A 15,087-nucleotide genomic window follows, 5' to 3' on the forward strand; every position below is an offset into this window, starting at 1 on the left:
TTTGCGTGGTAGAAAATGTTTTGTAAACAAATCTGTTCTGGTACACTTTTCATGAAGATGACTTCCAAAATACATTGTTTTACATTTCTTTTTCAAAATATCAACGTCTCTTTAGCCATTTTCTTGTCTCTTGGGGTAACATTTCTGAAGAATGGTATTCCATCAAAAATTGCAATTACTTCTTTCTTAGCTCTACTATGACACACTGTTTCTGGTGGACAGTCTGGGGCAAAAATTGTTCTTGCCTGGAACTGGTAATAATACAGGATTGCAATTCATATATATTTTTCTCTGTTTATGTTATTTAGCCTAGCTTAAAATACTCAATTCTTCTAGCTTAAAATACTCAATTCTTCTCAGTGAAAGGGAAATAGCAGAACAAATTCCCCTTTCTGGACCCTTCTTTTGGTCCAGAAAGTAAAAACTTCAGTTGTTTCCTACATCACTTTCTTCTTCTTAATCTTTTACAAATTTGACTGTTCCCAGACCAAGGGCAAGACTGTGCATGTGTGTCACTTCAGTGGAATGGATCCTTTTCCTGTTCAATAGGAACATAACTATAGAAATATATAATCATATATTCAAAACTAATAACAAGTGATCCTGATTTTCCTTTACATTTCAGTTTCTGTAATGATCTGTGCCTTGTCACAGTGAATGAGCATGAGGTGCAGCTAGAATTTTGTAGTTTTGATCATGCTTTTATCCACATCTCATAAACATCTACATCAGACAGATGTAAGGTATCATTAAAAAAAAGGCAATGTTCTAAAACCACTGTGCACAACTACAAATGATGAATCAACCTCATTAGCTTTATCAGGTGTAAACAACAGAATTTTAAAAATAATTTAAGCTTTTGCCATATGCTTGGGATCCCATGTTGATGTATGCAGGAAAGAAGAACTATCTCAGTGGTGTCCTTTCAGAGTCTGTCTCAAACAACTTTTTTGGTTTTGTTTTGGTTTTGCCTGTTACATAAAGGCAGGGCAATGTTAGTACTACTCACCTACGTCTGTCACTTTCTGGCAGACAGTTTGGATCTCAATGCCCTTCATATTAGCATAGTTTTCTACCAGTATTACCAGTATGAAGGGACTTAATGTAAATGTTTTGTCTCCTTTTCCAAGTAGTTTACTCTTAGTTGAAAAGACCAAAACAAGTCAATCCTTGTATTTCAAACAAACTGTGTTATATAGCATAAACAGTACAGGAATCCAGCTGACTTCACGCCCCTGTTTTTTAAAACCTGTTAGCTGTGTGAAGAAGTGATTTCCATAAATGGCACACCAGACAACCACTTCAATTGTATGGGGAAGTATCTCATCCTTTCTTAAACCTTTACTTATCCTTTCTGTGTCCAGAAAACAGACACATAGACTAGGAAAATTCCCCAAAAGTTCACAGGTAAGTTTTTGAGGACTTCATCTGATTGTAAGAATAAAATGCCAAAAATAGTAAGTTTGTCAACATTGTTCTCAGAATCACATTACAGAACCCCCCTACGCGTGGTGACACCCTATCCTGGGCTGATTGAAAATATCCTGTTCAGCAGTGGGACCAGCAGCTGGGTCTCAGGTCTCACCAGGGATTGTTGTAATGCAGGCAACAATTACTATTCCCACAGGAGGCACAATGATACATTAAAACCAGTGCTTCAGCATAACTCTGTTACCAATAAAGCAAAAGACATTGAATCACTGGAGACTTTTCTGAACTGGAACTAGCCAGAGGGTGTAAAGCCAGTCCTAGGCATCAGTAGAGCACTTAATATTATTGCAGCTGTGCACTACAGGTACTATGCTTTGCCACTCCAAGAAAACTTTTAGTGCAGGGAGCTGCAATACTAAAAAACCTGCATGCATTTTCATTCAAGGGAGTTCCATTCAGCACCAGCGTATCTAACCATTTTTTTATCTATAGTTTCCTTCTCAGCCAGCTTAGAATACTTTTTTTTTTCTCTTTTTTTTTTCTTTTTTTTTTTCTTCTTTTTTTTTTCTTTTTTTCCCCTCAATGCACTTCTGATACATTAAAGTGCTTAAGGGCCCTCATTTCCAGTTACAAATATCAGTGTTATGATTCTTGGAACAATCTGTGACTGTTCTTTCTACAGGGATAATTCCTCCACAAGAAAGTCTGTCATCCAGTTGGTGTCATCTCTCTTTGGAATCTGCTCCTAGTTCTGTTGGAGTATGCATATAGCAAACCTGAACCATCACACCTTCCAGTACATATTTCTCATGGACTAACATGCAATACCTGCATAGTCCTCAAAGTAGACCTTTTTGGTTTCCCAACATCCAACTCACTAGGAAGCATCCCATGGGTATCTGAAATTACTGTATATGCCAGATCTTCCAGTTGATATCTGGCAATGATTTTCCACTATCAAGACTATCAATTTTGGCTCATTTATCTCAGTAGTGGTTTAAGGAGACAAAGGTATGGCTAATTGTCCGCCTTCACTGTTAGTCTTTTTATATCTTTTCTTGATGAAATTACAATCTTTTTATGACTACCATGTGTTAGTGAGTACAATGGGCAACTTCAAAGCACTGCAAGCACAAGCCCTAATAGTAATTTGTGATCTACTAAGAGTGAGGCAATATTTAGCTGAATAAGATAGAACCTAAAAATAAAAAAATAATAATAAAATATTCCTGGACTGGTCAGCTGCCCTGCTTTGTTTCTTTGACTAACACATCAATTTCATTCTAAACCACATTCTGGTTTTGGATTTGAACTATTTCTGTGTTCAAGCTGTACCATTTCATTTTTGTGTTAATGAAAAGCAAATGTTAAAGTCTATCCAAAGAGAGAAGAAACCAAAACAACCACATCTCCTAGGAAGGAAAATTTACTCTTTCCTCTAGACTCAGGATTGTTCGTGACTCTTCTATATTGCCGAAGAATTATTCCACCTACTGGAACTAAGTCATAGACATTTGAGACAGACTTCTGACAGATGACAGTTCTGACTTGAAATGGCTGATTTTTGGATTCAGTTCATAATGATGTTTGTTTAAGGGCTTCAGGATTCACAAGAAATGCATTTGGGTTTTTACTTTTGGCCCTTCTAAGAAAGTAATGTATAGGCAGTAGTTCAACACTTCCTTTCTGCTGCGCAGGATACTTTAAACCCAAGAAAGAGAGAATGTACTCCCTAAAGTATGCTATATTTACCTTAGCATCTTTACGGCTGTGCTTTCTTTAGGGAGAGGCAGATTTAGATTTCTGAAATGTTTTTCAAAGGAGATTTCCTTCTGAAGGACTAGACCAACTTCTTCATTTTACATAATTTGGATTTGCATCTTTAGAAATCTGTAGAATAGAAGTGAGCATTTATCTTCTAGAAAGGAAGGTACAAAGTCAGTATTTAACCTTGTTATTCATGCAAATAATATTTTTTGATGCTATATTTGAAGACTTGATCCTTCTTCCCATCTTTTCCATCCTTTGTTTTTCAAGGAGGCTATCTTTGGAATTACTATAATTCCCAAAGAACAATTCCAAAATAAACAAGATTTCTCAGAATTGGGTTACAGCCTACAAAACACATCTACATTTCATATTTATGCAGATTCCAATATACACATTTTGGAAAGTGGGTTGTATTTTGAGCCACTTTCTTCATCATCTTTTTAATGCTGTTCAGAGTGCCCTAGAAACTAATTTCATTAGCAGAAAAATTGTTTTGTATATGAAAATCCTATCTTGGAGGTGTTTTACCTGTTGGACCAAGACATTAATGACTCAGTAAGATTTCTTGTAGGCACCTGAATGTTATTGCTCTGATGGAGCAAACTCAGAGCAGGGTTGTGGCCAAGAGCAAAGATTAAAAATGACAGAAAATTTCCATACTAGCAGTATGTTGGAACCATGGATGGCCTTACCTGGCTAATTCTATTTTATGTATGCACTGCAACACATTCCATTGGCAAAAATGTAATTTCTTTTTAATTAAAAAACAGTTTTTAAGTTCCCTTTATATTTTTTTCCTACAAATATTTATGTAAACAACATAAGCCAACTTCCTAAGTGAAATATATCCCCAGACCAGAGTAGGAAGAGGAACTGCACTTTAGGTTATGTATGCGGACATCCTATGCCTTCTTTATACGCAAACAAATAACAGGAGTTAATAACTGGTGTCCCCTGTTGCTGAATACACAGGCTAAGCAACATAGGTGACCACAGTGTTTTTTTAAGGGGTTGACGGGTGCATGGAATGCAACATGGGCTCAGGCTGGAGACTGCCTGACAGACAGGGTCCAGGCTGGGATGTGCACAGTCCCTCGATTCTTCTGGAAAAAGAAAAACCTTTACAATAACTGCAGATTTGACTGTTGTATGTTAAAAAAAAAAAAAAAAAAAAAAAAAAAAAAAAAAAGCAGGTGGTAATCACCTTAACGCCAGTGTGTATCCTCCTGAGGATACCTAGTGTCTAAATGGTGACAGCACGGCGATGCTCCCCTGCTCCGCGACCGGGGGCGGCCGCCGGGGACCCCCCCGTTCGCCAGCTCAGCTCGGGAACCAGCAGCAGCACCGACGAACCGACAGCTCCCCTTCAGCCCCGAGCTCTGATGCCGCTGCCGGCCTCGCAAGGTAAATCACCTCAGCGGGAGGCGTGCCGCCGTCCTGCCGAAGGCGGGCAGAGCCGCCGGGGGTGGGGGCTCCGCTGCCCTGCTCCGCTCTGCTCCGCTCCCTCAGGCGGGGGCAGCCCGTCGACCCCCTTCCCGGGCTGTGAGGGGGCTGTGGTGGGCTGTGAGGGAGATGCGAAGGGCTGCGAGGGGATGAGAAAAGGCGCTAAGGGGGCTGTGAGAAGGCGCCGGCAGCTCCCCGGATCGGGCCCCGCCGCCTCCCCTCACAGCCCGCAGCTGCGGTCGGCGCGAGGCGACTCGAGGCGCGGCGGCTGTGAAGGCGCCTGCGCGGCTCTCCCCGGGCATGCTCATTAACGGCGAAGGAGCCAAGAAAAAAAAAAAAAAAAAAAAAAAAAAAAAGGGGAAGGCAAAAAAAAAAAATCGAAAAAAAAATCCACCACCCTGACAGCGAGCGGCGGCGCCGCTGACACTGAGAGGAGCGGCTCCGGCAGCGGGTCTGCGCCTGGCCCCGCTTCCCCTCGCACCTCGGGCAGAGCCGCGGCGGGGGGGACCCGGCGCTGCCCCCTCAGCGGGCTGCGGGTGGGGGGCGATGGCAATGAGGATTTACGGCCGGAGAGCGGGACGCGGGCACCGCGCCTAGAGGCGATGGGGAGCGAGAAGCCGTCGGCGGGGCTGAGCCGGGGGCGCCGCTGAAAGTTGAGCCCGGTGGCCGCGCTCGGTAAGTTTCAGGCGAGAGGCGGGAGCGGCGCCGCGGGTTCCCCAACTTCGCCTCACGGCGGCGGGGCGGGGAGCCTCAGGGGGTAAGGAGGGGAGTTCGGGGGTGCCGGTTGGGGTCGGTGGGGGTCTGGGGTTGCTTTGGGGTTGGGGCGCGGTGCGGGCGGCGGCTGCTGTCGGCCCCCGGCCGGTGCTGCAGCGGCGGGCGGGGACCGCGGGGCGGCTCCGCTCCGGGCTCGGAGCGCGGGGACGGTTCCTGAGGGCGATGCCGGCGGGGTTGGGCGACCGAGCCGCCCTCCCTCCGAGTATTTCTGGCCGCGACGAAGCCCCGTGGCCGTATTCCGGCTGTGAGCGGGGGATCGGGGACGCCGAGCGCGGCCTCCCCGTGCTGCGGGGACGGAGCCGGGCAGAGCCGTGGGCTGCTCCCGGAGCGCCCCTCCTCAGAGAAAACGGCGGCTCCTTAATAACTTAATCAATTTTTCCCCTCTCTCCGGCACGCATCGAGCAAATTGTCCACGGGGGTTGATGTATTTGCGATCCAGCTCGCTTCCAGGAGCTCCTAACGGCTTGGGGATACAGGAATCGCCGTGGGTGTTATCTTGCGTGTGTTGTGGCACGATTGTGTTTCAGGGAATGATTAAAAGTTTTCCGAATAACGTGTTCCCGAGGGGTTTGGGGCTGTGAATGGCTGGTCTTTCAGAAGAGGAAAATAACTACAATTGATGCGCTTAAGTACAGATCTTTCCTTTTAAAGAGAGATGTGCGTTCCACTTGCCACGTTTGAGAACATGTAAATGACGCGTATAAATAAAAAAAAAAAAAAAAAAAAAAAAAGGAAAACTTGCTAAAAACATCTCTTAGGAACGCGGGAATGCCAATTCCTCTTTCCTCCTCGGAGCAATCAGGTGTGGAAGCAAATAAATGCGTTGTATTGATGGCTATATATAAAAAAGCTATTGAAATGTATTCAGAGTCCTATAAAGGCAGCATCACGTGAGAAAAGATGCAGCAAAGGAAATGTATTATTGCTCATCCGACGTGGTGTTATAATTTGGAATGGTAGTTTTTAAAAGCAGAGAGGGCTTGGTTTTAAAAACAGGCATGGCTCAGCTGCACACACGTGTGCCCACCATCATGCGTGTGCAGAGACGCGTGGCGGCTTTGCTGTGCCTTGTGGTCTCGGGACCAGGTAAGTGCCTACTCTCTTCGTACAGAGGAAGAAAATGCTGAGCCTTGGCATCGATGCTGATTGCAGCAGGCAGGACGTTAGCTCAGCATCACTTGTCAGGTCCAAATGGTATGAATTTGATTTTTAAATGACTGTAATTTGAAAACACTACTTGAAAAATGCAAAAGGAATAATGTCACCTACCTAATTGTTTGCTCAGGGCTTTGATTATGGAAAATCAGTCATCTCCATGTGGTTAGTAATATTTCCCGTTCCCATTTTACAGACTGGGGAACAGTGTGCCCCGTCTTGGCATCCCTCAGTGTATCTGCCAGCACCTCGCTATGGTTCTAGTGGGGCTTTAAATGATTTAGCGACTGAATAAGAAACAGGCGATGGCCTGCGATGGAGCTTGAGGCGTTTCTGCTTTCTTGTCTGCCACTTGCTCATCTGGAGTCTGTCTGCTGGCTGTGTTTCACAGTTTCAGCAGAACAGAGCTGATGTTCGGCACCGCACAACTGCAAAAAGCACCAAGTCAGGGCAAGTCCCGCAGCAGGGCTGCATCCTGCTGCCCGGGTGGTCCTGTGTCCTGTGCACTTTACAGGGTATTTGGGGTTGAGGGAGGCTGAGAATCTGCAGTGGTGTTACCTCACCTGAAATTCACAGGTCTTAAGAACAAGATCTGTTGCAACTACTCTTTATGACTTAGAGAAATACATATATGCATATATATCCCTATAAAAACTTGAATACAAGTAGTGGGTTTTTTTTGTTTGTTTGTTTTTTAATGAGAACCTGTCTTTCATTAAACTTTCCAGTAAAATACTGAGGTTACACAAAAACTCAACTGCAGAAAAGTTTACTAAATACTCAGTGCACTAATCTGTACAGGGAAAACAAGCCAGTTTCTATTGTGCTTCCATTTCTGCTTTTCATTTATTCTATGAACAGTGTTTAAAGGGTTCTAAGCTGCAGCTTTGTATTTTTTTAAATACATTTTCTACACTACAGATTTGAACTTCAGCCCATGTATTATCGACAAAAAACTTTCCTTCTGTTGCAGTGATTTTTTTTAATTTTTTTTATCTGTATTTTTTAGAAAAAGCAAAGATATATGTTGAGTATTGATCTCTTTGGCTGAAACTACCGTGCAAAGCTGTTGTGTTGTTTTCTACTTTCCAATACAAAATTCTTCTCATTTCTGAGTTTTAGAAAGTGAGTAGTGTGTGACATTGGAGGGAAAAGATCCCTTCTGGTTAAACGTTGTCTGAAGCACGCTGAAATCAAAATGACCATTTTGAGTTGGGCTTAGTATTGGCTTCTTGCTTTGGAAACCTTCAGCCAGCAGTTCTTGTTTTCTGTAGCCTTGATGAGCAATTACTGCACCCTTCCAGTTCAGAGCCTCTGTTAAGTAGATAATGCTGCTTGTTCCAAACCGTAGATGTATTTTTCTGGTTTTCCCATAGCTTGGTGGGGCACTGGGTATATCTATTTCACTGAGTGCACACAGATGTTTGCCAAGGGTTATGAAGAATCCATAAACTCTTTTTTTTTTTCATTTTTTTTCTTTTCTTTTTTTTCTGAGGTGTAGCAAAGGCATTTGGGGTCTTAGGTGTGACATTCTGCTGTGGTGTCTGAGTGGATCTCTGTCTTCAACAATTGGCAGTGTTTTGACATGTTTTGAAGAGTTCATGGTTCTGTTACAGAAATGTTAGTTTTTAAATCTGAAATGGGCGGTGAGTAAGTAGTCCTTTCTGTAGCTTGGTTTCAGGCAGAGGAACAGTTTTTGGAATGCAATTTTGGATGATGTTTCCATGCAGTCACTCCTGCATCACTTTGTGCTCTAAGCGCTGATTGGTTGAAGCATAATTCGTGTGAATGCCCACAGGCTGTGAGACGATGCTTGGGTTGCAGGGAAGGCTGCTGCATATCAAAGTGACCTCTAAAGAAGCATCTACTGAAAGAGAGGTCTCCTGTGGTTTGAGTAGCCCTTAATGGGCTACTGACTGCAGCGTGTGCATGTGCCTGGTCTGCCAAAGACCTCAGAGTTGTGTCACCTTAACTGCAGACACTGAGAGTTGGGCGATTGGGTGGTGAAGATCTTTGGGTGGCGTCTGTGAGCATTGACTTCACTTTGAGTAATGTGTCGGTAACTTGACCAGTCCTTCTAAGGGTGCTGCGATTAAATGCTACCATTACTTTAGTTTTTCTCCTCCTAAATCAAGTTATTAATTATTCTAAACCCAACTTCCCAAGTTTCTCTCATTTCTGTGGTAACAGGTGATGTGTGGGCAGTTGTTGGATCCAAACTGAGCTGTGCTCCCCTGCCTGGTTTGGGGCTTGTTTTGCACGGACAGCGCAAGGCAGCAGCTGGAGCAGGGGCTGTCCTGGGAAGGCATGGGGCAGAGGAGGTGTTGTTCATCGTGGGCTTCCCAGTGGCCAGGTAGAAGCCTTCCTGCTGCTTCCTGGAGACGTCAACAGCAGCAGTTTCTTACTCCTCATAAACACATACCTTCTTTCAGTCTGTCCTACACCAGCTACAGGGCCTTTCCTACCTCTTGCAGATCATGCTGCATTCCTGTAGATAGGTGCTCCTGGTGCTTCTTTCACCAGCTGCTTCCTTGTTCCCAATCAGTGCTGAGTAGGGGGAAAGTCAGAAAACCCACCAGAGGCATTTTTCTGATCCTTTTCAGGTTCCTCCTACTCCAACTTCTGCGCAGTGCTTATCCATTCCTGTTCAGATTTGTTTTGTTCAATGTGTTTTGTCATCACAAAATTCTGATCCCTTCTGTCTCAGAACTAGGCTCACAGCTCTAGTTTTTCCATAACTACCTGACATGGTTTCTAAACCACCGAATATCCCTCACCTCTATGCTCGTGCTACAGAGGCACCTATGACCTTACTTTAATTTCTTTTCATTTTGCTCAATTGCTTCTCCAGCTCTTTTCTCACAGCTCCCACTTTACCCAAAATCTCGTTAGCTCTTCTGCAGAGCTCTGTATCATCTTGTCTAGCCCTGCTAGTCTTTCATGAAGTTCAGCAAATTGAAATCCACGCAGTTCCACTTCCAGCTGTTTTCTTCACAACTTTGATCTTACCCATGGCAAGCCTGGTGTTGTTTCTTCTTCATTCTCCTTTTAATTGAAGTGACCAATTAGTTACAGAACAAAAGCCCTGTAGTCAAAGTAATAGTCAAATCCTGGATCTTTCCTCTTCTAGGACAAGATGGATTTTAGAGCATATAGGCTAGCTGCTATTCTTGGCAAAGATGACCTTTTTGGTTTTTGCACAGAACAGAATTTTTGTCATTACTGAAGTTTTTAGGTACACAGGAACTCTCAGGGATACAGCAAATCTTCTGAAGTTATTCAGCGTATTGTTGTAAAAGATGCCTCTGGCATTTGTCCGCTAATGTGGTGTCTGTGAAGGGCTCTGTATCTGCGTGGTGTGTTTTCGTGCATGCTTGCTAGCGTGGGAGAACCAACCTCTCTTACAGTGCAATTACTGCGTTATAACGCTTGGGCTTGTGTCAGCCCATTAGCTGTACTCCAGATCTCCATAGCTTCCACAGATTTCAATAAATCGTAGTCAACATGGACCTAACATCTTCGATGTGTAAAAGAGTAAAGGTTAGTAGTAGCAACTACTTTGGGTATTAAAAATGCCCAAAGATGGCAGATGAGGGTAGGAGCTTTACCTTTACCGCTGGCTGCTGTTTGAACCTCGCATGCTGCTTGGAGCATTAATAGTTCAGTGGTGCTTATTATCAAAAGCATTAGGTGAGTGCTGTAAAGAGGCACATGTCCACAGAGTACTGGTGAAGTTGTACCAAGTGATGCATCTGAGGATCTGATCGCGATGTGCTTGCCTAATTAATAGCTTGAGCAGGGAGCAAGAGGAAAGGGATGAGATGGCTTTCGTCGGAGCTTCTGTAAATGCAGATGGATAGCCATCATTTCTGTGACGTGCTGTGCTGTTTCCCTGGGGATCCAGAGAGGATTCTTACCTCTGCAGACATACTGGAGGGAAGAGTTAATGTGGACATAATTCAACCATAATTCAATTGCGCAACCTTTTAGTGTTTCATTAGCACACTTTATTTAAAGTTACGCCGTCTTTCTTTGGAACTGTTGGATTAAATTGGCTGCTTAGATTAAGCGACTTTAAGTCTATAAAGCACAATAATTCTACTTATGGTCAGCAACTTTAGCAATCACCATAAAATATACCAATTGTTTTAATTTCAACAGACTAAGTTGTCAGTTGATAAGTAGTCAATAGTAAGAAGAAATTGCCTTTTAATGTTCCTCATATTCAGTTTGTAATATTTTTGTAGTTGATTACGAGTTAGAAAATTGAATTTTGGAGTCACAAAGCATATGTGAGCTATATTGAGCTGCTCTGAGCAATTCATACTAAGCTTTCTAGAGTATCAGCTACAGACCAGGAGAAATTGTTTTATATGTTGATGTTTCCATTCCTGAATGCAAGCCTGTAAAGTATGCAAGAGATGACTGTAAATTACTGTACAGCTATTTTGAGCCTTCATTTAGATAATATATCAACAAGGTCAGTGCTGTTAGCAATTGAGTTATGTTGGGTTTCTTATTTTTTATTTATTTGTTGTTCGTTTGTTGTTTTCTTACTTTGCTTGGCAATTTGCTTTTTTTATGGTAAGCATAGAAGCTATAGGTTGTTTTTGTGTTTGTTTTGGTTGTCTTTTTTCTTGATAAAAACAAGTGGTATAAAACAAGACTTATCTTAAGCACTTAACTCCAGGTCAGAAAAATAACTGTCCAGTGCATATGGTAAAACTTAGGGAAAATGTTCTGTTTTCTCTCTTTTTTTTTTTTCTTCTCTCTTCTTCCTCCTCCTCTTCTTCCTGAGTTTCTGTTGTTGTTTTTGTGTGGAGGAGGATCTGGCATCCTATGTCCAATGCCAGTTCTTTACGTGAAAATTGAGAATAGAACCCAAAGCAGAAATGATTTGAAGATTATTTCATGAACAAATTAAGAAAATAAAAAAATTGGGACGTTTGGTGGTGATGTAAAATGAAAAACTAGAAAAGTTTCAAAAGCATTTTTATTTTTTTTCTTGGCCAATATCTAAAGAAGTAATATCTTTTTGTAAATATATATGTATATATATAATAAAAAATACCAAATTGTGTCAGAATTTACCAAGAGGTTTTTATCAGTACCAAATTGCAGAATTCAGTGCCGGGACCATTCAGTGATGCAGCTGCCCAGCTCAACCAGCCAGCCTGAGGTTGTGATGGAACACAATACAGCTTCAGAATGAATCTCCTAGGTATTAGGAAGCGTGTTTTATTCTTAGTACAAACTGTATTTACTGTATTAGCTGTGTGTACAGGAGCCATCACCACACCTAATGCGTGGTAGCCCGGTGTGGTAATCTAATGGAACTGCAGCAAGCGGTAGCTAGTAAATCAGCATCCCAACCACTGCCCTCAAGTAAATGGTTCTGGGCTTCTTGGGACCTCAGCAACTGAAGCCAATCACGGAAGACTTGGGAAGTAGATTTATTATAATCCTAAAAATATTTTTAATGGCTTAGTTATTGCTTTGAAATTGTTGGTCATAATATTAGAAAAAAAAGAAAAAGCCAGTGCTTCTGTATGTGATATTATTTATTTTCACTGTAGTACTGAATCATTGAGAGAGTTTTGTTTCATGTTTTATGTTTAGTTGTTTCCATTTGCGATATTGACATGCAGGACCAGTAGTGGAAACCAACTTTGTTTTTGTGAAGCCAAACAGACTTTTAATACAGTTTTGCTTTCTTGCTAAAGCCAGAATCACCGTCCCACTGATTTGAATTACAGTTTTTTTTGCGTTTGAAATTAGTGAAAATGGGATAAAGACAGACTGCAGTTCAGGAAAGACTGGTGTAAGCAATTTTACACATAGTAGTCACCGTCGCCAGGTGGCAAAGACACCGGGCATGGAAACACTTTCGCAGCTCCAGCGGGGCAGAGAGGGGAGATGCAGCCAGGCTTTGCCTCATCTCTGAGCCCAGTCAGCAGCTTCCCATTCCTGGCATTTGCGTGCTCCTCTCTTAGCAAGTCCTGGCCTTGCTCTATTACACGCTGCATGTGCAAAAGCCATGCAGGACTTACCAATACAGGCCACGATGTAAAAACTGGTCAATTTGAGCCCTTTGTGTTGATTCCAGTGTTTGACTACAGCCTGCTCTACTGAGTGAGAAGGAGAAGAAAGGTTGTTGTCTGAAAAACTGGAATGTTTTGCTTGAGAAATCATGTTGAAGATGAGACTTGCAATGGCTTTGGCTAAGGAATAGAATATTACGTTTTGAATATGGTGGGATTTTTATTGTGTAGGGTCAATTAGAATCCTAGGTGTGCTCACCTTAAATTAACTTTGTTGTTCCCTAACAGAGGTTGATTTGTAGTACACCCATCTCAAAACAATGTTGCTGATTCTGAAGTCCATCACTCACTACCAGTGCTGTGCTTATGTTGGGTATGATGCGCGTTTGTGGTTGACTAAATAGAGATCCCTCTGCAGAACAGGATGGTGGGACTCTAGCTTCAATCTCAGCAGTACTTGAGCCAAATCACTTGAGTCAGTGATTCTGCAGTGCCGTGGGATAAGCCAGCCGCTGGCATGTCAGCCTCCCTGGTAGCTCCGCCAGACCAGAGCAGCGTTACTGAGTGCCTTTACACCTTCACCGTGCTGGGATGCCGCTCACCAAGAGCTCCATCTTGGGTTTGCTAGGTAGAGAGCTATTCTGAATGGTCAAAAGTCTCTTTGAAGCACTGGTAAGTGGCACATTCAAAGTTATTAAAAACAGTTAAAAGTTAAATCAGTTAACACAGTTAACTGTTAACACTGTTAAAACACATTTAAAAGTTAAACAGTTAACAGTTAAAAACAGGGATGGGCTTTGTCCCCCCCAGTGTACCAACTGCTTCTATTATTTCTCGGCCAAGAGTACAGTGTAGTAATACTTGTGCAATTATTCCACAGTACTGCTGTAGTGTGTTTCAGCCGCTGTGCTGGAGATGTTGCGATGCCTCCTTGTGCAAGCTGTGCACCAGCCTCACTGCATCGCACCATGGTTCTGCTTTCCATGAGTCAAACAATTAGCCAAGACAGGGGCATAAAAGTGCAAAGTGTAAATGGGTCTCCTTGAATAAAATAAGAGGGAAATTATGTTAAATGGTTCTTCTACCAGAAGGAAAATAAGATTTTCATGCTGCTTAAGTAAAACAGAGAGGCTTTTTAAGGTCCTAGTCATGTTCCAATCTTAGCACCTTGGCTAAGTCTGTTCTTGAGAATTTTCCATTGCATTTTATGATGAGAGACTGTATGCTTCAATTAAGACACTTCAATACTACATAAATATTAGTCCTTTTAAAATATACACACATCTTTACTGGTAGGCTTACAAAGCTAGTTCATGTGGATAAAGCTAATGTCTGCTATCACAGACAAAGTTTGGAAAAACTCTGTATTTTTATTTGTTGATGTTTTGGCCTCTGTTTATTGACAGGTATTTGCTTGAAAGCTCTTATCCAACTTAAAATTTGGTTTAATATAATGTGGAAATCTTTGTGTATAAATTATGGCTGCAGTTGGCATTCTGTAGCACAGTAATGTCACCAGTATTTACACTTGACAGAAGATGTAATTTAGATGCTCCTCTGCTTTTGAAATAGCTTGTAGGTGTTACGTGTTCAGTTAATTCACTGCATTAAATGCCATTGGTTTTACCTTAATATATCTTTAATAAATTTAAAAAACTGTTTGAGAAACAAAAAACCAGCAGAAATGTAACGTTAGTGGAAATTGAAATATTAATATCAATGATACAAGGTTAATTAAATGTCAGGAAAAAATACTATCCAAAGGATGAAAAATGCTAACTCCTTTATTGTAACTTGTGTGTTGAGAGCAATTTCAAGGTATTTAAAAAGCTGAAATGAGTTCTAAAATGGTGGGGGAAATGCATCCTAGAATGTAGTTTGTAACTTAACTGTTAGCGTTATATTTGAGTAGGAAATCTAAAGCACTTTCCTGAATAATAATGAAATAAGGCATAGAAATTAATCTCCATAAAAACTTCCCCGGGGGAAAAAATGACAGACGACTTTGTGACGAGCGTTCTGCTGTGCGAGAAGACACGACATTTCTCGTCTTCATGTGGCTGAGCAGTCCTTATTTTCTTGCATGAAGTAAGTTTTCCTTTTCCTTTCTTGAGCCAAGGAGGATTGCCCTTCTGCACAGAATGGGCTTGTTAGTTGGGTGCTGTTCTTTCCAGCCTTGCTAGATCCTGACTGCATGTCAGTACCTTACCAGTGTTTTCAGTGTTTCCCTGCTAAAGCTCCAGTTAGATTGAAAGAATAAATTGTTTTCTGCCAAATTTGCTCACCAATAGCACTAAAGCCTTGTCTGTTCTTGATTTTGAAGCTTCTAGATTGAACTGAACTTGTTTCCATTTTCTCTTGAGCAGAACAAAATCAGCACAAATGTGATGTTTAGATTTAACGGCTGGGAATGAGGTTGGAGTATTGTGGAGGGGGACTGAGATGTAGAAGATGTTTCTGTGTTCTGAATTAT

The 15,087-nt window shown here is 42.1% G+C and overlaps 1 protein-coding gene across 6 annotated transcripts in view; it reads left to right on the forward strand.

The window, feature by feature from the left end:
• The window catches only part of TENM1 (teneurin transmembrane protein 1), a 912,278-nt gene that overhangs the window by 573,194 nt on the left and 323,997 nt on the right, over positions 1 to 15,087 (forward strand). For 4 of the 6 annotated variants that reach the window (XM_027465532.3, XM_027465537.3, XM_027465536.3 and 1 more), the window contains exon 1: positions 4,986 to 5,319. The exons of the other annotated variants lie outside the window; for them this stretch is intronic. The gene's annotated coding sequence lies outside the window, so the exon portion shown is untranslated. Of the gene's footprint in view, positions 1 to 4,985; positions 5,320 to 15,087 lie in introns of those variants that run through there. 6 annotated transcript variants of the gene reach the window in all.

The sequence above is a fragment of the Anas platyrhynchos genome, chromosome 10 (assembly GCF_047663525.1).
Source record: "Anas platyrhynchos isolate ZD024472 breed Pekin duck chromosome 10, IASCAAS_PekinDuck_T2T, whole genome shotgun sequence".
NCBI lineage: Eukaryota > Metazoa > Chordata > Aves > Anseriformes > Anatidae > Anas > Anas platyrhynchos.